Consider the following 24,695-nt stretch of genomic DNA (forward strand, 5'->3'; position numbering starts at 1 on the left):
CGAAAGCATTTGTCACATTGGTACCTCAATACTGCTCACCAAGCCTGGAGCATATGCTGATGAGAACAGCCAGGGAGGAGAAGATCCCAAAAAAGTGGGCCTGGCCAGGCCACAAAGGGCCCTGTGTGTCATGCTGGGAAGTTTGGACTGAGACCTAAGTCCTGCTTTTTTGTTTGGGTTTTGTGGCCATTTGATCTCTAAATTAGCACATCTGTACAGTAATTCAGTGGAATATTAAAATGTTAGTAGTATTGCAGATGAAAAGCTGATTGACTGCACAATAAGAAAAACCATGACCTAAAATGTGGTACTTCGTATTCTAAAAGGGTGCTCCAAAGGATGGCAAAAGAGACAGATATGCAAATAAGATGTTTTCAGTGCCTTGTACCCCTAAGCTGAGGGTAACTATTGCCACAACGCGTGGGCCTATCAGACTGTGACTTTACCTAAAGGATCTCAAAATAGCTCTGCTCTCTGCAGCAGGCAAGCTTCTGCTCTCTGCGGCAGTAGCTCATTCTTTACTATTGTTGCTATGTGACAAACTATTGGCTCTCAGTGTTAATCCAAGCCTTCGAGAGAAGGAGGGCGGGCAGAGGACTCTGGGAGAAGCATCTTTCCTCGAATCTAATGGAACAAACCTGTCTTGAGCGTTTCCCAGGTACCCGTATGGAACCTGGGCCTGAAGATATAGACACCCAGTTCAGTTCAGTGGGCATTTATTCAATAGCTCCTACATTGGAGGTCTAGGCTGGGCTCCAAGGATACAAAGACAAAATTCATATGGTTTCTGCCCCCAGTTTCTCACTATCTAATGGGAGAGAGAGTTTTGTAAACAGAAAACTACAACCTACATGCAAAATGTAATGAGAGGACTTCCCTGGTGGTACGGTGGATAAGAATCCGTCTGCCAATGCAGGGGACATGGGTTTGATCCTTGGTCTGGGAAGATTCCACATGCCATGGAGGAACTAAGCCCAGGCACCACAACTATTGAGCCTGAGCTCTAGAGCCAGGGATCCACAATTGCTGAAGCCCAAGCACCCTAGAGCCTGTACTCCGTAACAAGAGACATTGCCACTTAAGAAACCTGGGCACCACCATGAAGAGTAGCCTCCACTTGCTGCAGCTAGAGAAAGCCCGCGAGCAGCAAGGAAGACCCAGCACATCCAAAAATAAAATAGATAAATAAAAATTTTGAAAAAAGATGCAATGAAAGAGGCTTGGGTGCTTTCTGGACACTTGGGGGGCAGGTGAGCTCAGCTTTGGACAGGGTGGTCTGCCTGTGGGACACCTGTATGGAGACCTCCAGTGGACAGCTGGATGTACAGGGCTGGAGGAAAATCAAATTCCGTCCTGGCCTTGGAGGGTCTTGCTATGGAGTGAAAGAAACAAATGTAAATATATTAATAATAGATCGATTACAATACTCTGCAGTGAAGGCTAACACAGAAGTTCACAAAGTTGGTGGTATGACCACCTTGGCCTGGAATTTGTGATGTCCCTCTAGGAGACAGCCTAGGAGCTGAATCTTGAATGATTCAGAGTGGTTATCCTTGTTTTTTGTTTTTTTTTTAAAGGAAGAGGCCTACGTGAAAGAGTTGAACAACTCCTTTTTGGCTGTGTAGTCCAGGCACAGGTAAGGGAAGAGTGCCCAGAGCTGGCACAGTGCACATTATAAAGCTCAAACCTGGACAATGGCCACTGATAAAGTGGCTTATGGGGGAGCTGAATGTACCACCTGGTGACATAAGGTGTTTTGAGGTGTAGAGGTCATTAGAAGCAGATAAGATAGCAAACCTGGTGTTTTCCCCACTCTGCCAACCTACAGACATCTCATTCCACAAGACTCAGGTGGAATACCCACCTTGTCTTCCTACCTGCAGCCTCACTGCAGGTTTATTCTTTGCACTATTTCTTTTTCTTTTTTAAAATGTATTTATTTATGGTTGTGCTGGGTCTTAGTTGTGGCATAAGGGATCTTTAGCTGCAGCGTAGGGGATCTTGTTCCCTGACCAGGGATTGAACCCAGACCCCCTGCTTTGTGAGCAGAGTCTCAGCCACTGGACCACCAGGGAAGTCCCTCTTGGCACTATTTCTGTGGTTCATCTTGGCATAAATCAAAGTCAGAGAAACTTCAAGTCATGTCCAAATCAATCTTCTCACCTGTCCTTGAACTTTAATTAAATTCTGTGCTTTGACCCAGTTCAGCTTTCCAAGTAAGGGAAACAGACTCTACAAAGGCCTAGTGAAATCACTCTTGCTGTAGCTAAAAGTGTGTGAAAGTGAAAGTCGCTAAGTCCTGTCTGACTCTTCAGGACCTCATGGACTATATATTCCATGGAATTCTCCAGACCAGAATACTGGAGTGGGTAGCCTTTCCCCTCTCCAGGAGATCTTCCCAAGCCAGAGATCAAACCCAGGTCTCCCACGTTGCAGGCAGATTCTTTACCAGCTAAATAGAAGATTCGTGAAGTCATTTATTAATTTATCAAAAATGATTTGAATTGGCACTTCATGTGGCAAACAAAGGGTTAACTTATCCACAGGGCTCTTGCAAATAGATAAAGGAAAAAAAAATAGAAAAATATTGGGCAAAAAAAAAAAAATTCCCAAACAATAAACAGTTGTGGCTGACAAGCGCTAAGGTGACTCCCAGTAATTCCCACCTCCTGGTTGGTGTCCATGCCTCAGTATAATTCCCACCCCTTAAGTGTGGGCAGAATGTATGACTCACTTGTAACCAGTAGAATACAGCAAAGATAATGGGAGGACACTCCCAGAACATGCTGTGTTACCTATGACTGCATTTAGAGCAGCCCAGCTGGGAAGCCCCCCTGGCAAAGTGGTCTCACGGAACTGGGACAAAAAGCTGGGGCCTCAGTCATACAGCTACTAAGAAGTGAATTCTGCCAACCGTCTGAGTGAGCTTGGAAATAGATTCTTCCCCATGTGAGCCTCCCGATGAAAAAATACTGCCCAGTCCTTGTGCAGCCCTGGGAGACCCTGAGTTAGGGACTCCGCTAAGCTACGCCTGCACTCCTGACCCACCTAAGTTCAGTTCAGTTCAGTCGCTCAATCGCATCCGACTCTTTGTAACCCCATGGACCGCAGCACGCCAGGCCTCCCTGTCCATCACCAACTCCCGGAGTTTACTCAAACTCATGTCCATTGAGTCAGTGATGCCATCCAACCATCTCATCCTTTGTTGTCCCCTTCTCCTCCTGTCTTCAGTCTTTCCCAACATCAGGGTCTTTTCAAATGACTCAGCCCTTCACATCAGGTGGCCAAAGTATTGGAGTTTCAGCTTCAACATCAGTCCTTCCAATGAACACTCAGGATTGATCTCCTTTAGGATGGACCCACCTAAACTGTGAGATAATAAAGGTATGTATTGTTTAAAGTCACTAAATTTGCTACTTGTTATGTAGCAATAGATCAAGAAAGAAAATACCAACAGAACTTGTTTTCTTTAATGCAAATGTATTTTTGAGTGAGTAGTAGACTAACATGGTTTTAACACTGTGATAGGTATCTTTTTTTTTTCTTTTTTTTTTTTTAAATATTTATTTATTTGGCTGTACTGGGTCTTAGTTCAGGCATGTGGGTTCTAATTCCTGATCAGGGATCAAACCTGTGCCCCCTACATTGGGACCATGGGGTCTTAGCCACTGGACCACCAGGGATGTCCCCAAAAGTATCTTTTTCTTCCTGCTTTTGCCCCTCAGTGACCCATTGCCTCATTCCAGTGATGAATCTTAATTACCAGTTTCTTCCATAAGCTCCCAAAGCTAATCAGTGCATAAATGAGGAAATAAATGTCTATTTCTTTATATTTTTAAAACTTTTTTCTTTTTAATTAAGTGGTATCAAACACATACCATTCTGAACTTCTTTTATTTTTCTGTCATACCCACAGTGGAGTGTAGGAAATATGTACGTACATTTTATTTATTTATTTTGTACGTACATTTTAAAGACATGGCCAACACTTGCAGAACCATCATCCACATAGAGAAATAAAATAAAGCCAGCATCTTAGCAGGGCTTTTCTCTAGTTGTAGTGAGTGGGGGCTACTCTCTAGTTACGGTGCTTGGGCTTCTCATTGCAGTGGCATCTCTTATTGCGGAGCATAGTCTCCTGAGCCTGAGGACTCGGTAGTTGTGGCACTTGGTCTCTGAAGCACAGGCTCAGTAGTTGTGAAGCACCGGCTTAGTTCTCTGTGGCATGTGGAATCTTCCCAGACCAGGGATCTAACCCATGTCTCCTGTATTGGCAGGCAGATTCTTCACCACCGAGCCACCATGGAAGCCCTTCTTTATCTTTTTAATGTGGTTTTTCCTCCTGTGTTTGCATCCTCAGACACTGTACAGAAGTTTAGCTCCACCTGTTTTTGACCTTTATATAAGGTGAGTCATCTTCTTTTGTGACTTATTTAGCTTGCATTTTTATGCAACCCAGCTATGTGGATGCATGAAGCTGTGATTCCTTCATTCTGTTACTGTATGGTTTTCCACTGTTGTGGAGATTTATTTTTTATAAAATATTATATATTTTATTTTTAATTATTAAACATTAAAATATTTTTATATAATATTATAAAAATGAATAAACAATTTATTTTCCATTTTACTAGAATGGATAATTAAGGTTTTACATTTTTTTTCTAGTAGAAACAGTTCTGCCCTGAAATTCATTTTTATAACTTATCTGGTACACATGGACAAGACTTTCTCAAGGACCATAGATGCCAGGAGTAGAATTTCTGGGACATAGAGCATTCATGTCTTCAATTTTTCTGAGCAGTTTATCAGTTTACACTCCTGCCAGAGTCTATGAGAGTTCCTATTCTCCACATCATTGAGGACATTTGGTATTGTCAGACTTCTTAATTTGAGCTACTCTGGTGAGTATACAGTGCAGTCTTGGTGTGATTTTAATTCATATTTCCCTTAATGCCCATTTGGATATCTTCTTTTATGAAGTGCCAGTTCAAGTTTTGTTTTTACACTTTTTTTTTTTTTTGCTGTTTTGCACAGAATACGGGATCTAGTTTCCCCACCAGGGAACGAACCCCTGCCCTACAGTGGAAGTGTGGGAGTCCTAACCACTGGAGCATCAGGGAAGTCCCCAGTTCAAGTTTTCATTCAATTTTCTGTCGGTTTGTTTGTCTTTGTCTGATTGATGATTTGTAATTTCCCACTTTGTCATTTGTCTTTTAACTTTGCAAATGGGATGCTCACCCTCAGTTTTAAAAAGAGATGACAAAACTATGACGGCATTCTTTTTGCTATTACCAGATTAGACAGAGATCAAGGAGTCTGGTAATATTGTGCTGACAAGCATGTGAAGGATATATAGCAGTATGTTACACATGGGCGTGTAAACTAGCAAACTTCTAGACTAGTTTGGCACATCTAGCACACTGTGAAATGCAGTTGTGGTTTGACTCCAGCCATTTCATCTCTAGGAATTCATCCTATGACATACAGTCCCCAACTTCTGATGGTTCAACCTGAGGATGGTGCGGAAGCAACATTCATTCAGTAGAAAGCATACTTCAAGCTTTAAATTTGGATCTTTTCCCAGGCTAGCGGTATTTGGGAGAAAATTCTCTCAGGATACTGGTCAGGGCAGCAGCCACAGCTCCCAGCCAGCCACGTGATCATGAGGGTAAACAACCGATATGCCTACAACCATTCTGAACCCAGTCATTCTGTTTTTTACTTTCAGTATGGTATTCAAAAAATAACATGAGATAGTCAACACTTTATTATTAAATAGGCTTTGTGTTGGATAGTTTTGCCCAGCCGAAGGTTAATGTAAGTGTTCTGACCATGTTTAAGGTTGGCTCGGCTAAGCTTGATGTGCTTTAGGTAAGGAGTATTAAATGCATTTTTTATAAAGCTGTATTTATTTTATTTATCTTATTTATGGCTGTGCTGGGTCTTTGTTGCTCCATTTGGGCCTTCTGCAGTTGCAGCAAGTGGGGGTCACACTGTAGTTGCAGTGTGCAGGCTTCTCGTTGCAGTGGCTTCTCTTGCTGCAGAACATGGGCTCTAGGCACACAGGCTTCCATTCCATAGTTGCTGCACATGGGTTCAGCAGTTGTGGCCCATGGGCTTAGTTACTTCTCGGCATGTGGGATCTTCCAGGATCAGGGATCAAACCCAAGTCTCCTGCATTGGCAGGCAGATTCTTTACCACTGAGCCACCAGGGAAGCCCTAAATGCACTTTTGACTTACAATATTTTCAACTTATGATGGGTTTCTAGGACATCACCACATTTTTAAGTTCGAGAAAGGTGTGGATTCAGTTATCTGTGAAATGATATGTTCAAAGATCTTCAGGGTAACTTTGTTTATAATAGCAACAGATGGAAAATACCTAGCGACTGGGGACTGCTTCAATAATTTAAGATACATCTTTACAAAGGAACATGCAGATTATTTTTTAAAGTTATACAGACTGAAAATGAATATCTTTTAAGATACATTGTTAAGAAAAAAATACAAGGAATTCCCTGGTGGTCCAGTGGTTAGGACCTGGTGCTTTTATTGCTGTGGCCTGTTCTGGGAACTAAGATCCTGAAAGCTGCACAGTGCCGCTGAAAGAAAAGAAAGAAAAACAGCCAGGTGTAGAATACAGTACATAATATGCTACCGCACCTGCAGTATATATACATATATGCTTGGATTTGTATAGAATACTTGGAAGGACCCTTAAGAAAATAGATACAGTGATGATTGAGTAGTCAGGGAGAAAAGAGATTTATTTTTTTACTGTACATCCCTTTGCACCTTTTGGGTTTTCTACTAGGTGTACATTTCACCTATTAAATGTGAGTTAAATAATTTTACTTTATTTTATTTATTATTTCTTGGCTAGGCTGTGTCTTTGTTGCTGCGCATGGGCTTTCTCTAGTTGTGGCAAGCAGGGCTACTCTCTAGTTGCCGTGCCTCGGCTTCTCGTTGCAGTGGCCACTCTTGGCAGAACACAGGTGCTAGGCACACAGGCTTCAGTAGTTTCAGCTCAGTAGTGGCTCAGTAGTTGCAGCTCACAGGCCCTAGAGTGCAGGCTCAGTAGCTGTGGCTCATGGGATTAGTAGTTCCTCTGTGGCATGTGGAATTGTCCCAGACCAGGGATCAGACTCGTGTCTCCTGTATTGGCAGGCAAATTCTTATCCACTGGACCACCAGGAAGGTCCAAATAATTTTAAAATGTATTGAGATCCAATTATGGGCCAGGCCTGTGCTAAATCCTAGAGATACGATGGTGAACAAAACAGAGACTTTACCTTTTGGAGTTTCTGGTCTAGTGACAGGTGACAGTCACTAAAGCCATCATTATGGTGATGTGATGAGTGCTATAATAGAGGACATTGAGGCACTTTGGAGGAAACTGACCCAGAGCAGGGTCATCTAAGAGGGCCTTGTATGTGGGCAGCCTCATGTTTACATGAGGAGCAGAAAAACAAGGGAGCCAGCCTGTGGAGGTGGGGACCACAGGCCCGGAAGAGGAAACAGCGTTTGTGGAGGGAGAACAGAGAGCTCTGGCCATTTGAGGAACTGAAAGAAATTTGGCTCAGCCGGAAGTTGACATGAACTGAGTTGGTTTTCAGAAAAAGCCACAGTAGAAGTGTGAAGAAAGGATTGAAAGGGGACAAAAATGGGGCCCAGAAGACTGGTTAGGAAGCTTCTGCCGTCGTCAGATGACAGAAGACAGGTGGTTGGACCGAGAAGGTGGCAGCGGGGCCAGTGAGGATGGGACAAATTCCAGAGATTGAGAAAATAGAATCACCAGACTTAGTGGTTGGATGACAGGGAGAAGGAGAGAGAAGATCAGTATAATAATAAAAGCTACTATTTGGCAAGGACTTCCCACGTGGTATTACCTGCCCAGCATGACTCTGTCGTTCATTGGTCTCAGTGATCGGGAAGGTGGGTCTGCCACGATGAGAATGTACAGATTTGAAGAAGGTTAAGGAACTTGCTTGAAGCCACCTAGGTACTAAGCAGCAGAACCAGCATCTGAAGTCATTTATCTGGCTGCCAAGTTCATGCTCTTAACCCATTTTTTAAAGGTGACTTCCAGATGTCAGGTTTGGGCAATTCAGTGGTCGATGATGCTATTTATTGAGAGAAAACACAAGAGAGGAAGAAGTTTCGAGGAAGAAAATGTTCATCGGATTCTTCCAATTTGAGATTCCTGTGAGACCCTACCTGAGTAGGTTAAGTACAATAGGCAGTTTTTTATATATAACTGGAGAAAGTTCTGGGCTGGAAATTTGGGCATCATCAGGATACAGCCTGAGGTCAAAACAGTGGATGAAATTAGACTGAGACAAGTAAATAAAAGCGAAGACAAGCCCAAATAGTTTTTTTAGCAAGGAAGTCACATGAACAAATCTTGTTTATTGGGAGACAACTCTGGCAGCAATGTAGAAGATTGACTGATTTGGAGAAATAGGTCGCAGAAAATCCTACACGTGTATTCATGTTTTTATTGTGTCATCTTCCAAGTATCACCACACACTTTGTGCCAGGGATCACCAAGCCCAGGGAACACAGAGATAAACCAGACCCTGTCCGTGACCTTGTGGGACTTTGGGGTCAGGAAGGAGTGAGATTAGGTGGGCACACTGTGCTCTGGGAGCCCAGAGGAGGCAGATAAGACCTGATGCCACTGTGGGCTGGGGCTTCCATAATAGAAAGTATGGCTGGGGGTTTCCTGGAGGTCTGGTGGTTGGGATTTGGTGCTTTCACTGCCATGGCCCAGGTTTAATCCCTGACTGGGGAACTGAGATCCCGCAAGCCACAAGTCACAGCCAACAACAAAAAAAAGGCAAAGAAGATATGGGTAGAGGTAGGTCTTGATGAACAACTAAGCAACACCTAGGTGAGTGAGGAACAGAATATTGTAGGCAGAGCCAGCAGGGTGGGTGAAGATACTGCTAACTTAAAACGCTGCATTCAGTAACTTCATTGGTATTCAGTGAGACTGGGGGAATGGGTGCCTGTGTGGGGAAGGGATGAGCTTGAAGATCTGGATAAGCTCCTGAAAAACTGGGATGTGCTTAAAGGAGATTGAATTTTTAAATTAAATTAAAATTTTTTACAGCATTGCTCAGCCTGCGGGATTTTAGTTCCCTAACCAGGGATCGAATCTGTGCCCCAAGCAGTGGAATCTTGGAGTCCTCACCACTGGACTGCCAAGGAATTACCAGGAGATTGAATTTTATCTGAAAAATGAGGCTTTGGAGGTAAGCAGGGAGGTCGTGTGATTAGATATGCACTTTAGAAAGATCTCTGTGTCTGCAGTGTGGAGAATGGGCAGGAGGAGCCCAGATGACCAGCAAGGAGGATGGTGGGGAGGATGCTACAGTGGGAGTGGGGAATGCTGGCAGTGATCCAGGTAGAAAGGATAAGGACTTGAACTCAGGTGTGTGTAATACTCAGCTTTCTCTAAGTTATGCTGCATAACAAACACATTAAAATCTCATGGCATGTGGCCACATATACTTTATTTTTTGCTCATGGAACACGAAGGTTGTAGTTTAGCTATATTTCTTCTAGATGTGTGCGTGCTAAGTGGCTTCAGTCTTGTCCGACTCTTTGCAACCCCATGGACTGCAGCCTGCCAGGTTCCTCTGTCCATGGGATTCTCCAGGCAAGAATACTGGAGTGGGCTGCCATTTTCTCCTCCAGGGGATCTTCCTAACCCAGGGATCGAACCCATGTCTCTTATGCCTCCTACATTGGCAGGCAAGTTCTTTACCACTAGCGCCACCTAGGAAGCCCCTTCTTCTAAATGCAGCTGCACAAATCTTTTCTTCTTGGAGCTCAGGATGAAGGAACCTTCTGAGACATGTTCTCATAGTGGAGTGTTGGCACAAAAGCCCCCCAGACAAGCCACTCGATTGGGTTTAAAGCTCTGCTCAGTTGTGATAAAGGTTGCCTACACTCACATACCGGTGGCCAAAGCAGATCAAGTGGCAAGATCCAAAGCAGTAGGCCAGGGAAGTATGTGGAGGTTGAAAAAAAATAAAAGTATTAGTCACTCAGTTGTGTCCAACTCCTTGAGACCCCATGGACTGTAGCCCACCAGGTTCCTTTGTCCATGGAGTTCTCCAGGCAGGAATGCTGGAGTGGGTAACCATTCCCTTCTCCAGGGGACCTTTCCAGACCTAGGGATCGAACCTGGGTCTCCCACATTGCAGGCAGGTTCTTTACTGTCTGAGCCACCTGGGAAGCTCCATGTTACGGTTGGAGGGAATGAATGACTGTGAACATATAAGACAGTTTATTGCAACCTGTCATTGAGGAAAGAAAGGAAAAGTGATTAGAATCTTGGCATTTGGTGGGATTTGACTGGATGTGGGGGATGTGCTAAGGATTCCCTCAGATGGTTAAGTTCAAAATGGTACTGCTTAATAAAAAAAGGGATACAGGAAGAGGAAACTTGCAGTAGATGATGATCTGCATCCAGTCTGCCTTCTTGAGATAATGGTACCCTGGTTTTGCCTTGAGGGAACCATTCTTCCCCTACTTTCAACCATGATGCTCTGGATGAAACTTCTTCCAGCCCCTTACCAAGGATGAAACATGTGACCTAGTCTTAAGCCAATAAAAACATTCTATACTCTTGAACACGATCATTGGTTTCAAGACGGGGTTCATGAAGCAAAGCTGGCCAATCAGAACCAGTGAGGCTCAATTTTAGGTCTTACTTCCTGACTTGAATGAGAAAGACCAGAGTGTTGGCGGCACAGGGGGAATGGAACCTAAAAGAGTCATCATGGAGGAAGCAGAGCATGGAGGAGACATGAGACTGTTCCTGGTGACGTCACCTGAACTTTGACCAAGCCATATGAGGAGCAATCTCTGGGAAATGTTAATTGTAAGCAACAGAAACCCAGAGGGAAAAGCTAGAGAAAGTGGTTCATGGAGGTAAGATAGTTCAAGCAAGAGATAATGTGGAATGGAAATAAACCTGTGACTTTGGAAACGGCTAGAAACACTGGATGAGAAATGTATTTAAGGACAATGGAATTTGTTGGCTCACCACATGTATGGGTTAAGGAGAGAAAGATAAGGATGATGTTCTAGTAGATGGTGAGGAATATCTGGAGAGATGGTGAAAGCATTGAGATCAAGAGGACAGAAAGTAGGGCATGACTGAGGGTCAAAGAATAGGTTCTGTTTTGGGCATTTTCAATGAGGCACCTATCTTGGACAGAAAGACTGATATGCAACATGATAAACGAGAATGGAGAGGCAGACTTGGAAAATGTCAGCATATAGTTAAGAGTTGAAGTTAAGGGGTAACTGAGCTTTTCCGGAGAGAGCTAATAAAACTGGAGTGGAAGAGGGTCATGGGCCTTGAAGAATCACATCCTTTAAGGAGCTGGCAGTGACTGTGGAGCAGCAGCAAGACTGAGAGGCACGTCTTGGGGGAAGAGTGAAGTGCAGAAGACAAGGACTTGCTGCTGCCGCTGCTGCTAAGTCGCTTCAGTCGTGTCTGACTCTGTGCAACCCCATAGATGGTAGCCCACCAGGCTCCCCAGTCCCTGGGATTCTCCAGGTAAGAACACTGGAGTGGGTTGCCATTTCCTTCTCCAATGCGTGAAAGTGAAAAGTGAAAGTGAAGTCGCTCAGTCGTGTCTGACTCTTTGCGACCCCATGGACTGTAGCCTACCAGGCTCCTCCGTCCATGGGATTTTCCAGGCAAGAGTACTGGAGTGGGTTGCCATTTCCTTCTCCAGACAAGGACTTGGGGAATCTCCAAAAGTAAAGAGTCTTTCTTAACAGCCCCCTCTTCCATAGAATCTGTACACAATCTATTGGCATACTTAGACCAAAGTGTGTGCTTAGTCGTTGAGTGATGTTTGACTCTCTCGGACCCTGTGGACCATAGCCCACCAGCTCCGCTATCTATGGAATTCTCCAGTCAAGAATACCAGAGTGGGTTGTCATTTCCTTCTCTAGGGAATCTTCCTGACCCAGAGATTGAACCAGAGTCTCCTGCATTGGCAGGCAGATTCTTTACCACTAAGCCACCATGTGATCAATTCTAGTTTATTTTATTCATTTATTTTTTGGCGGCACTGTGAAGCTTGCGGGATCCTAGTTCCCCGACCAGGGACTGAAGCTGGGCCCATGGCAGTGAAAGCATGGAGTCCTAACCACTGGACCACCAGGGAATTCCCTGAACAATACTCTTTTAAAAATAAATCTGAAATCTCTCCCTGTATCTCTATCCCCACCACCAGCTATGTGGTCTCAGCCAGCACTTCACCTGCATCAGAAGGTGTCCTCACTGGTCTTTCCTGCAGCTGCTCTTGCCGCCCCCCCACCCCCACCCCCCATCAAAGCCATTCTCCACACAAAAGCCAGAGTGATGTTTCCAACATGTGACTTGAATCACATCACTGCTCAAAGCCCTCCGGTGGTTTTCACTGCCCTTAGAACGAAACCCACGGATGATAGGGTTCTGATAGGGAACCCATGGTGGTCTTTAAATAAAAGAATGACATCACCAAATTTCTGAGAATTTGGAAGCATCTGAAAAGTTACTGTAATAGCTGGCTGGAGTAATAGAAAGGAGAGAAGTAGGAGTCCAATGAAGAATTTGTTTTACACGAAGAAAGAACGTTGTAGAGGGGATGGATGTGAGGAATATGCAAGCAATTGAATCTATAAGGTTGATGGTTGAGTGGCTGGGTCCTTGTGGGGCTGAGGTTTCCAGGTAGGGGACAGTAGCATTATTAAACAGGAAGAGGAGACAGGGAGAGGAGGCAGTGATGTACCCAGGCAGCCGTATGTGGTATGGGCAAACTGGTCTGGCTTAAAATTCAGGGTCACCCATCTCGCTGGGCCTTCTAACATTGCTGAGAACATTATGCAGCATCTCTGGTCAGCTCTCTCTCCTGGTCTCCACAAGACTCTTGCTAATCTTTTTTTTTGTTTTCCGCTGAACTATGTACTTCTTTGCCTTCCTCTTTCACTCTAAGTAAATGGCCTTGCTTTGTACATTGCAGGGCAAAGAGAAAGCATCAGAACACAACTCCTACCCTTTCTCTGGTTTCAATAGTGTGGCAGAAGGAACCAAACCTTTCCTAGATTAGAGGAGAAATTTGGGAATCAGAGAAGACTCACGCCAGAAAGTGCTATCCTTCCCTGGTACCTCAGGTAGAGGCATTACCGTATAATATTTTTCCGGAAAAAATCCCCAGAAGGAAAGCAAATGCATTTGGGGGACAAAAAGCCCAAGGAATTTTTATCATTTCTTAGGGAACAGAGCAAAATCTTATCAATCGGAGGAAATTGTGTTTCTTTGTTTTAGATATTTATTTATTTATTTGGCTGCTCCAGGTCTTAGTTGTGGCCATGTGGGATCTAGTTCCCTGATCCGGGCTCAAACCTGGGCCCCCTGCATTGGGAACTTGAAGTCTTAGCCACTGGACTACCAGGAAAGTCCGGAAATTGTGTTTTTCACTGAACTGGACAGTGTGGAGTTGGAAGAAATGAATTCTGTGGTGGGAAGGTCAGTTTGCCTTTTGGGAACTGAGGGACAAAACAGCTATAGCTTTTGCTGATGCGGAGTTTAAGCTGAACACCTAAGATGTTATATCACTGTTAAGAGTAGAGGGCAACCACCACTTCTACCCTCATCCAGGCATCATCCTCTTGGAAAGTGGTAGACACCCAAGCACAAGAGGGCTGCACTGACATCCAACCGAAATATGACACCAGAAGGGCTTTCCTCTTGCCTGGAGGGACGGGGCGTCCCAAGGGAAAGAGATGCGTGTGCATATAGTGGTGTCTGACTCTTTGTGACCCCATGGGTATGCAGCCCGCCAGACTCCTTTGTCCACGGGATTCTCCAGGCAAGAATACTGGAGTGGGTTGCCATGCCCTCTCCTCCAGGGGATCTTCCCGACCCAGGGATCCAACCTGCGTCCCTTTATGTCTCCTTCATTAACAGGCGGGTTCTTTACCATTAGCGCCACTTGGGAAGCCCCCCCCAGAGGCAGGAGCGGGGCTCAAAGTGAAGAAGGACCAAAGAGCCAGAGGAGAGAATGAGAGGATCCACATGCCGGAAAGGGCAGCCTTCACTCCTTGCTAGTTTCCTTTTCTGGGCCCTCCTCTGTCTTTAAAATGCTGAGTGGAATTCCCTGGTGGTTCAGTGGTTAGGACTCTGCCCTTTCACTGCCAGGGGCACAGGTTCCCTAGTCAGGGAACTAAGGTCTTGCAAGCTAAGTGGTTCAGCCAAAATTAAAAAAAAAAAAAAAATGCTGCACTCCCCAAGGCTTAGTTCTTGGCCCTCTAATACCATTCTCCACCTCTGGGCAGGCTTTTAGTGCCATTTCTATGTATGTCCAGTATAAGTTTGTTGAATGAAGCATGCATGAATGAAAGGGAAGATTTCTAGAGCAAGATGATGTTAAAGGTCAGTTATGTCCCACCCCCAAATTCATAAAGTCCCAATGCCCAGTATCTCAGAATGTAACTTATTTAAGGATAAGATGTTTAAAGAGGTATTTAAGCTAAAATGAGGCCCTTAATCCAGTATGTGTATGTGAATGAAAGTGTACTCAGTCGTGTCTGACTCTTTATGACTCCATGGACTGTGTAGCCCACCAGGATCCTTGTTTCATGGAATTTTCCAGGTAAGACTGGTGTTTAATAAGAAGAGGAAGAGACAGCAGTGATTGGACCACACAGAAAACAGATCATGTGAGGACACAGGGAGAAGCTGTTTGTGATGTTGTGATATAAAAAATATACATTTGACCTTTTATCCCCATTTAATGGGCTTCCTCTGTGGCATTACTGGTTAAGTACCCACCTGCCAATGCAGGAGACATAGGAGATGTGTGTTCTATCCCTGGGTCGGGAAGATCCCCTGGAAGAGGAAATGGCAACCCACTCTAGTATTCTTGCCTGGAGAATCCCACGGACAGAGGAACTCGGAGGGCTACAGTCCATGGAGTCACAAAGACTGGGACATGACTGAAGTGACTTAGCACGCATGCCCCACTTCATGGCAAAGACTTCCTAAAATCCTGGTAATTTTCTGAGTGATGGGGGTGAGAGGAGTGTCTTGTTATTCATAATAAGCCCCTTTCAATCATACTGGAGTTTATGGTAATGAGGTGACTCTTGGTGGGCGCCCTGGGTAGCTTCAAAATGGAGGCTTCTTACCAAAGGAGGAAGCCTTGAGATTAGAGAGATGGAACATCTTTACCCACCCACTTCTGGGAGGAAGGGAGGGACCTGATTTGATGGATCATTCCTCCATGAAGGAATCTTCATAAACCCTAAATAATGGGGTTTATGGAGCTTCCAGGTTGGGGAACACATCAGTGTGCTGGGAGGTTTAGCCCCTCCCCCATATCCTGCCTGCCCCGAGTGTCTCTTCAATCCCCTGTTCCTGAGTTGTGTCCTTTATAATGGAGGATAGTAAGGAAACTGCCTTCCTGAGTGAGCCATCTTAACAAATAGTTGAACTGGAAGAGGAGGTCACGGAAACCCCTAATTTAGAGCCTCTGTCAGAAGTATGGGAAGCTTGGGACTCCCCTGGCTGTCCAGTATTGAGACTCAACACTGTCAATGCAGGTTTGATCCCTGGTCAGGGAGCTAAGACCCCACATGCTGTGTGGTGCGGTCAAAAGATTCAGAAAAAAAAAAAAATATATATATATATATATATTAAGTTGCTTCAGTCGTGTCCGACTCTGTGCGGCCCCATGGACAGCAGCCCACCAGGCTCCCCTGTCCACGGGATTCTCCAGGCAAGAACACTGGAGTGGGTTGCCATTTCCTTCTCATATATATATATATGAAGTCTGAGAATGGTGATTGGCATCTGAAATAGGGGACAGTCTTGTGAGACTGAGCCCTAACCTGTACGGTCTGGTGCCTACTCTGGGCAGTTTGTGTCAGAATTGATTGAATTGTTGGGCACCCAGCTGGTATCTCAAGAGCTGGAGAATTGGTTGTTGGTGTGGGCAAAGAAGGAAATGGCAACCCACTCCAGTATTCTTGCCTGGAGAAGCCCATGGACAGAGGAGCCTGGTGAGCTAAAGTCCATGGGGTCTCAAGGAGTCAGACATGACTGAGTGACTGAACACATGGAAACAGAACCATACATGTGGTCACGTGGTATTGTAAAAACAGTTCGGAGTAGCCATCTGCCAGTCCAGGAGAGAGGTCTCAGCAGAAACCAAACCTGCTGACACCTTGATCTTGGACTTCTAGACGTCAGAAGTGAGAAAATACATTTTGTTTTCTCTTTTCTACTTTCAGGCCGGATCTTAGTTCCCCAACCAGGGGTTGAACCTGCATCCCCTGCAGTGGAAGCATGGAGGAGTCTTAACCACTGGACTGCCAGGGAAGTCCCCAAAACATACATTTCTGTTGTTTAAGCTACCCAACCTGTGCTTTGTCACCATGGCAGCCCTAGTGAGTTAACACTGATGATGAAGTTCTTGTGACAGAGGGACCTGTGGATGGACTGTGCCCCATTGGCAGTGGACAGTTGGATGTGTGCATCTCAGCCTCATGGGGTGGTCTGGGCTGGGCTGGACAAAGTGGTTCTGGAGTTGTTGGACGAAATGTGATATCGGAGTCTTTTGTCTGTGTCTCCACAGAAGACTATGGAAAGTGAGAAGGAAGAAAACCAACCTTCACCGTCTTATAATGTATTCAGTCTGCAAGAACACTGTTGGTCGACTTCCCAGCATTCACACACCCTTCCTTCTTCCTACCAGAGCCTCAGTTTTGTTCAGGTGTTTGCCCCCTCACCACTCAGCCCCTGAGAACCTTGGGAATCTGACCCCACTCCCAGATTGTTTCATTGGAGCCAATATGGCCAACTCATTCCTCTCTCCAGTGATCCGTTCCACAACTTACACTGAAGGTAATCACCTCAAGCCATATTCTGGTCACTGTCATTGTTCTAGGGATGGGCAGTAGTTCTCAATATCCCTTCCTCGCTTAGACTTCTCAATTTTTGGCTGGGCGTTTGCCACTCTCCGCATAAAGACTATGTTTTCCAGCACCACTTGCAACTGTATGTGGTCGTGGAGCAAGTTTTGACCAATCAACTATAGACATGCTTGGTGAAGGCACTTCTGGGACGTATTCTCAAAGGGGAATCTTTTATCTATTGCTGCATTAAAAATTATCCCAAAGTACGAACCTGGAAACAAGAAACATTTGTTTCTTGAAGTTTCTGCAGGTTAGGAATTCAGAAGCAACTTAGCTGGGTGGTTCTTCCTCATGTGATCAAGGTATCAGCTGGGGCGACAGTCACCTCAAGACCCTGCTGAGGTGTGTGTGTGGAGGGATTTGCATCTGAGCTCACTCCTGTGGCTATTGGCAGGCCTCGAAAGATCCATTTCCAAATTCTCTCCAATGAGGTTCTGCACAGGACAGCCTTCCAACATGGCAGCTGGATTTTCCCAGAGCGAGCCATCCAAGGGAAAGAGAAAGCTAGCACATAACACAGAACCACCGTCTTTTCATGGACTAAAAGTAACATTTTACCACGTCTCCTGTATTATCTCCTCTGTGTGCATGGGCTCGGGTCACTCAGTCATGTCCAACTCTTTTGTGACGCCATGAACTGTAGCCCACCAGGCTCCTCTGTCTCTGAGATTTCCCAGGCAAGAATACTGGAGTGGGTTGCCATTTCCTTCTCCAACTGATCTTCCTGACCCAGGGATTGAACCCATGTCTCCTATGTCTTCCCCAGAAGTGAATAAATAAGTCCAGGCCATTCTCAGGAGAAGGGGTTATACAAAGATGTGAATACTGGGAGACAGGGATACCTGGCAGTCATTACAGAAGCTGCTCACCATAGAATGGGGCTTCCCAGGTGGCGCTAGTGGTAAAGAACTGCCTCCCAGCATAGGAGATACAAGAGACGTGGGTTCGACACCTGGGTGGGGAAGATCCCTGGAGGAGGGCATGGCAACCCACTCCAGTATTCTTGCCTGGAGAATCCCATGGACAGAGGAGCCTGGTGGTCTACAGTCCATGGGGTCGCAAAGAGTTGGATACAACTGAAGTGACTTAGCGCACGTATACACACACACCATGGATTGTAGGGGAAGGTGTGCTCAGCGATTCTTTACCTTTCCTTCTGCCTGTTGGCTCGGAGACAGAGATGACTGCTGGAACTCAAGCAGCCATCTTGTATTGTGAGGTGATCTTGGAAGTGGAAGATGTCAATGGCACAGCAAAAGGACAGACGGAGCCAGAGGCCCTGTCATTGTGTTAGAACTGTTCCCTCCATGTGCTGTGTGTCTCTCAGTTTTTATTTAGAGAAAGAATAGCTCTTATCTTGTTTAAGTCATCATATTTTGGATTTTCCAGTTTCTGCCAGTCAAAACCTAATCCTCAGTGATCCAGGTTCTCTTTGGTGTGGCCCTGGAAACTACTTCAACTAGGTAAAAGGCTGGTTTCTTATTATTCTAATGCTTTAGATATAATCATTACGAGGACTTGCTCCTGATGTATGTTCATTGAAATCACTTTCAATCTCTTGCTCTTGCCTTCAAGTTCAGCCCCAGACTATTCTGTGTTCCCTCACCCTTGACTCATCCTCTCTCCCCTTTCAGCTATTTTCCCACTGAGGGGCAGATACTTGAACATATTCGTAGAATGTGGAGAAGAAATCGACGTAGGGAAAGAAATTAAAAATCCAGAAGGGAATCAGGGATGCCTGGCAGAACAATGCTCTAGAGAAGGGGCTGGCAAAGAATAGCTGCCAGTTTTGTTTTGTTTTGTTTTCCAGCTGCCCGTTTTCATAAATAAAATTTAATTGGAACACAGTCCCACCCATTCATTTACCTATTGTCTATGGTTGCTTTCTTGCTACAAGGGAAGAAAGGACAGCAAAGCCTAAATTTGAAGTCTTGCCCTTTACAGAAAGTCTGCTGACTCCTGCCTTTGAGGAGGCAGGGGTGAGGGTTAGGAGCACAGAAGGAGTCAGAAATGCTGGTGAGGCTGGAGAGACAATAAATTGTTCAAGAGAGTGACTGAGGGCCCTAGCACTGTAGGAAAAACAGCCTGCTTACGGTGAGGCCAGGAGAAAGAAATTCAGGGTGGGGAGAAACGGGAAGGCTGAATGCTTCAGAAAGGCAGGGGAAGTGGGGGTGTGGGAAAGCTGGAGGGGATGCTAGGGACTAAGATTTCCCCAGAAATCTCATGCCAAGCTCCTCATGACAGCAGTCCAGACCCCGAGGTCAATTATGATCCCAGCTCTCTGGCCACTGCCTGGGGCCCTGGTGCCGAATTTTTGATGAGTAAACAGTGACGGGAGGTGGCATGAAGAGACAAATGGTGAGGAGCTGGCAGGAGGAGACTGCAGAGTTAGAACTCCAGGCGCAGAAGGTGAGGGTGCCCGGAGGAGCCTCTTTCCTGTAGCTGTTGGGACACAGCCAGCTTCTCCGGTTGCCAGTGAGAGCAAGCTGCTGGAAGTGAAGGTCCAGGCTGAGGGGCTTTGTTTGCTGCAGAAAGGGGAGCTCAGGGCAGAGAAGAAAAGGAAGGAGGAGGTGTAATGGGTGAGGGAGCTTGAAATTGTCTAGCGCTGAACAAATCAAAGAAAGCCAGACTTAAGGTTGGGTTTCCACCAACTTAACCTCAAGATCATAACTATCACATTTCAAGCACTAAAACAATCAATGACTAGCTACTGAGAGTACCTGGAAGAATTAGAATTAGAAAACCTCAAACCAAACAACACAAAAGTTTAATTTTGCCCCTGGTAAAAGTCCAGAGGTAGATGGTCCTTGGCTGGCATTAGGGATTCCAGCCGGTATGAGAGACCCAGCCTCCTTCAACCCCCTCTCACTGCATCTTCCTTTCCTAAATCATCTCTGTTCTGAGATCTAGCAGCCAGGACATTTCCATCCCAGGCAGGAGGAGGAGATCCCTATAAGGACCCTCCCTGGAAACTGCAGCGGCCGTTACGTATCCCACTGGCCAAAACTTAGTTTCACAGTTATGCCTTGCCACAGGGCAGCCTTGGAAATATGGATCTCATCTGAGTAGCCACATGCACACCTAAATTTTATAGGCCAAGCAGAGAACATATACAGGGAAACAATTTTCTCTGCCACATTCCTTCCGTATGTCTATATACACAAAAGGCAACCATACATCCCAATTTGCATGGGATTGCCACAGCTTACACGATTATCTGTATATTAATAGAATTCTTTTTCACTAAAAAGGGCAGAAAAGGAAAGAGTTTGGTGGTTCCTCAAAAAGTTAAATATACAGTTGCCATTGTGGTTCATTCACTATGTCATGTCCAACTCTTTGCAACCCCATGAACTACAGCACACCAGTCTTCCCTGTCCTTCACTATCTCTCAGAGTTTGCTCAAACTCATATCCATTGAGTAGATGACGATGCCATCCAACCATGTCACCCTTTGTCACCCCTTTCTCTTCCTGCCCTCAATCTTTCCCAGCATCAGGGTCTTTTCCAATGAGTTGGCTTCTCACATTAGGTGGCCATTATTGGAGCTTCAGCTTCAGCATCAGTAGTTCCAATGATATGATCCAGCAATTCTACTTATAGGTATATGTCCCCCCAAATTCAAAAGAAAACAAACAACTCAATCAAAAAATGGGCAGAAGAGCTAAACAGATACTTCTCCCAAGAAGTCATACAAGTGGCCAACAAACACATGAAAAGATGCTCAACATTGCTCAATTATTAGTTTTGATGCAAATCAAAACTACAATGAAGTAATACCTCACACTGATCAGAATGGCCATCATCAAAAAATCTACAAACAATTACATTAACATCTGAATAATATTAAAATAAATGGATTTTTGGAGAGGGACTTCACTGGCACTCTGGTGATTAAGAGTCTGCGCTCCCATGGCAGGGGCACAAGTTCAATCTCTGGTTGGGGAACTAAGATTCCTCGTTCCTCAGAGCTCAGCCTGCAACCCCCCTCAAAAAAAAAAACAAAAAAACAGTTTTTAAAAATTGTCCTAGTTTGGATGGTAAATTAAATCATCACCCTATATATTCTTTTCTCCACTTATAAAACATACTTACCTGCTCCCCAATAGAGAAACTCTCAAATCCCACTGTATCCAGCTCAAAGTCTATAACCTAAGTCTGTAACTACCCATCGGGTTCAGGTAAAAGTTTTTAAAGTTTAGTCGCTCAGTCGTGTCAGACTCTGCGACCCCACGGACTGTAGCCTACCAGGCTCCTCAGTCCATGGGATTTTCCAGGCAAGAGTACTGGAGTGGGTTGCCATTTCCTTCTCCAGAGGATCTTCCTGATTCAGGGATCACACCTGGATCTCCCACGTTGTGGGCAGATGCTTTACCGTCTGAGCCACCAGGGAAGTCCTGGTTCAGATAAAGGTGCAACCTAAAAACTAAAAGACAGACTATCTTTAAATATATACTAGTGGAGTAAGAGGGGCTTCCCAGGTAGCTCAGTGGTAAAGTATCTGCTGGCCAAGGCAGGAGATGCGGGTTTAATCCCTGGATCAGGAAGATCCCTGGAGAAGGAAATGGCAAGCGACTCCATTATTCTTGCCTGGGAAATCTCATGGACAGAGGAGTTTGGCTGGCTGCAGTCCATGGGGTCACAAGAGAGTGGGACCCGATTGAGCGACTGAGCACGTGCACACAGAGAAGTTAACAGAGAAGTGGCAGAATGTTACTTTCAAGATTAGCTCGTGAAAAGATGATGGTTCTGTCTTACATGCTTAACTTTCTTTTTCCCTTGGATGGTTCGCTCTGGGAAAATCCAGCTGTCATGTTGCAAGATTGTCCTGTGCAGAGCCTCATTTGAGGGAATTTGGAAATAGATCTTTTGAGGCAGAGGAGCCTGGGGGGTTGCAGTCCATGGGGTGTCAAAGAGTTGGATACAGCTGAGCACAGATGCACGCAAGTGGAGTGAGAACAAGATAATCACAATAAAAATGACTGTTCTGAAAATGTCCATTATTCTCCAAGGACACAAGGACAGTGGGCATTGGGAAGTGGTTTACTGGGGCCACATAGTTTCAGTGTTCGCCTCCTGCTAATGCAGGTTTGCAGCCTGGGAATGGCTTCAGGGTTAAGTAGTCACAGATGTTTTCAGGTTGGTGGTTTCTTTGCTAATACGGTTGCTGCTGCTGCTGCTGCTAAGTCGCTTCAGTCGTGTCCGACCCTGTGCGACCCCATAGACGACAGTCCACTAGGCTCCCCTGTCCCTGGGATTCTCCAGGCAAGAATACTGGAGTGGGTTGCCATTTCCTGCTAATACGGTAGTCCCTTCTTATCCCCAGTTTCAGTTTCACTTACACTTTGCCCTGTTTCAGTTAGCCAAGGTCAAACGCCATGAGAAAATATTAATTGGATAACTCCAGAACAAACTATTCATAGGTTTTAAATTGCACAGTGTTCCGAGAAGTGTGATGAAATCTTGCCCCGTCTAGCTCTGTCCTGCAGGGACATGAATCATCCATTTGTCCAGTGTATCCACATTGCACACATTTCCCATGGCGAAGACATTTAGCACCCTTCTTGGTGATCAGATCGACTATTTCAATGTCTCAGTGCTTGTGTTCAGATTACTCATTTCACATCATAATGACCTCAAAGAACAAGAGTAGTGATGCTAGAAATAACAGTATGTATGGGGTTCTGTACTATCCGTGGTTTTAGGCACCCACCGCGGGTCTTGAAACATGTCCCCCGAGGATAAGTGGGAACTACTCTTTAATTCTTTCTCTGAGCAGCCTTCCAGATTATTTGCTTTGTGTGCAAGGAAGTGAACGCAGCCAAAGAGCTCACCTACATATAACTTTTAGGCCTGGATAGTTTGGTCTATGGGCTTCCCTGGTGGCTCTGTGGTAAAGAATCTGCCTGCCATTGCAGGAGATGTGGGTTTGATCCCTGGGTTGGGAAAATCCCCTGGAGTAGGAAATAGCAACCCACTCCAGTATTCTTGCCTGGAGAATCCCATGGACAGAGGAGCTGGGGGTGGGGGTGGGGCTACAGTTCATGAGGTCGCAGAGTTGGACAGGATTGAGCAACTAAGCACGCATTTTGGTCTACAAGTGAATCCCAGGGCTGAGCCTGATGGCCACCACTTTCAAAGCCTTTAAAACAGGGTGGGGAGGCACATTCCTTAATCCCATTTTTGCCTTCAGGCTCCTGGCCTCTGGGGGAAAGTTAGCCTTATCTCTCAGTGCTTTAAGCCACTCCTTGTAATTGCTTAGGTTTGAAATACCAAAGCAGATGGCTTCTTTCAGCCCCGAATCATCTCTGTGTTATGGAACTCTTGGACAATTTGGATTGGGGGCTGCCAGCAGAGTACATTCCTTTGTACCTCTGCTGAAGACTGGAGTGCTTCTGTCTGTGTCCTGCTGTCAGAGAACTCTTGAAAGCAAACAGCACCCAACACACCCAACGACTGAACTTTCTCTACCAGTTCTCCAGTATTCCTGCCCTGTTTGGAACTTGCATTTCAAGGACGGCCAACACTTGTGATCCATTAGTGTGTCGTGATGTCAAGTGGGCCACAGCCAACTCTTCTTTTTTAAATGAGTTAGAATAGAATAGAAAATATCAGATGCTTGCAGCTCAGGGCAGGAACAGAAGCTTCACTCCACAAATTTCCCTGCTCAGCCACTTCCAGCTCCTTGGCTCACCCTCCATGGCTAACTGGTGGCTTTCAGCCTCCGGCACTGATCTCAGAGGGAGAGCAGTGAGCGGTCTTCAAGAAGATCTTGGTTCCCTGCCCAGGAATTGAACCTGGGCTGTTGTTGTTGTTCAGTCACTAGGTCATGTCCGACTCTTTGTGACCCCATGAACTGTACCACACCAGGATTTCCTGTCCTTTACTATCTCCTGGAGCTTGCTCAAACTCATGTCCTTTGAGTTGGTGATGCCATCCCACCATCTCATCTTCTATCACCCTCTTCTCCTCCTGCCCTCAATCTTTCTTAGTATCAGGGTTTTTTCCAATGTTCCAATGTAAGTTCTTCCCATCAGGTGGCCAAACTATTAGAGTTTCAGCTTCACCATCCATCCTTCCAATGAATATTCAGGACTGATTTTCTTTAAGATTGACTGGTTTGATCTCCTGGCAGTCCAAGGGACTCTCAAGAGTCTTCTCTAGCACCACAATTCGAAAGCACCAATTCTTCGACGCTTAGCCTTCTTTATGGTCCAACTCTCACATCCAGACATGACTACTGGAAAAACCATAGCTTTGAATATATAGACCTTTGTTGGCAAAGTGATGTCCCTACTTTTTAATATGCTGTCTGGGTTTCTCATAGCTTTTCTTCCAAGGAGTAAGGGTCTTTTAATTTCGTGTCTTCAGTGATTTTGGAGCCCAAGAAAATAAAATGTCACTGTTTTCACTTTTCCCCCATCTATTTGTCTTGAAGTGATGGGACCAGATGCCATGATCTTAGTTTTTTGAATGTTGAGTTTTAAGCCAGGTTTTCACTCTCCTCTTTCACCTTCATCAAGAGACTCTTTAGTTCTTCTTCACTTTCTGCCATTAGAGTGTATCATTTATATATCTGGGGTTGTTATTTTTCCAGGCAATCTTGATTTCAGCCCAGCATTTTGCATGATGTACTCTGCATATAAGTTAAATAAGCAAGGTGATAATATACAGCCTTGATGTACACCTCTTCCAATTTTGA

At 45.2% G+C, this 24,695-nt stretch overlaps 1 long non-coding RNA gene across 1 annotated transcript; it reads left to right on the forward strand.

Moving 5' to 3' along the window:
* Positions 1 to 3,325: 3,325 nt before the first annotated feature.
* On the forward strand, positions 3,326 to 9,159 carry LOC122423238. The gene is made up of 5 exons (XR_006264109.1): positions 3,326 to 3,384; positions 4,278 to 4,407; positions 4,669 to 4,904; positions 5,038 to 5,159; positions 8,083 to 9,159. It is a non-coding gene; the product is annotated as an uncharacterized LOC122423238 (long non-coding RNA).
* Positions 9,160 to 24,695: the final 15,536 nt, after the last annotated feature.

This window comes from Cervus canadensis, chromosome 21, assembly GCF_019320065.1.
Source record: "Cervus canadensis isolate Bull #8, Minnesota chromosome 21, ASM1932006v1, whole genome shotgun sequence".
Lineage (NCBI taxonomy): Eukaryota > Metazoa > Chordata > Mammalia > Artiodactyla > Cervidae > Cervus > Cervus canadensis.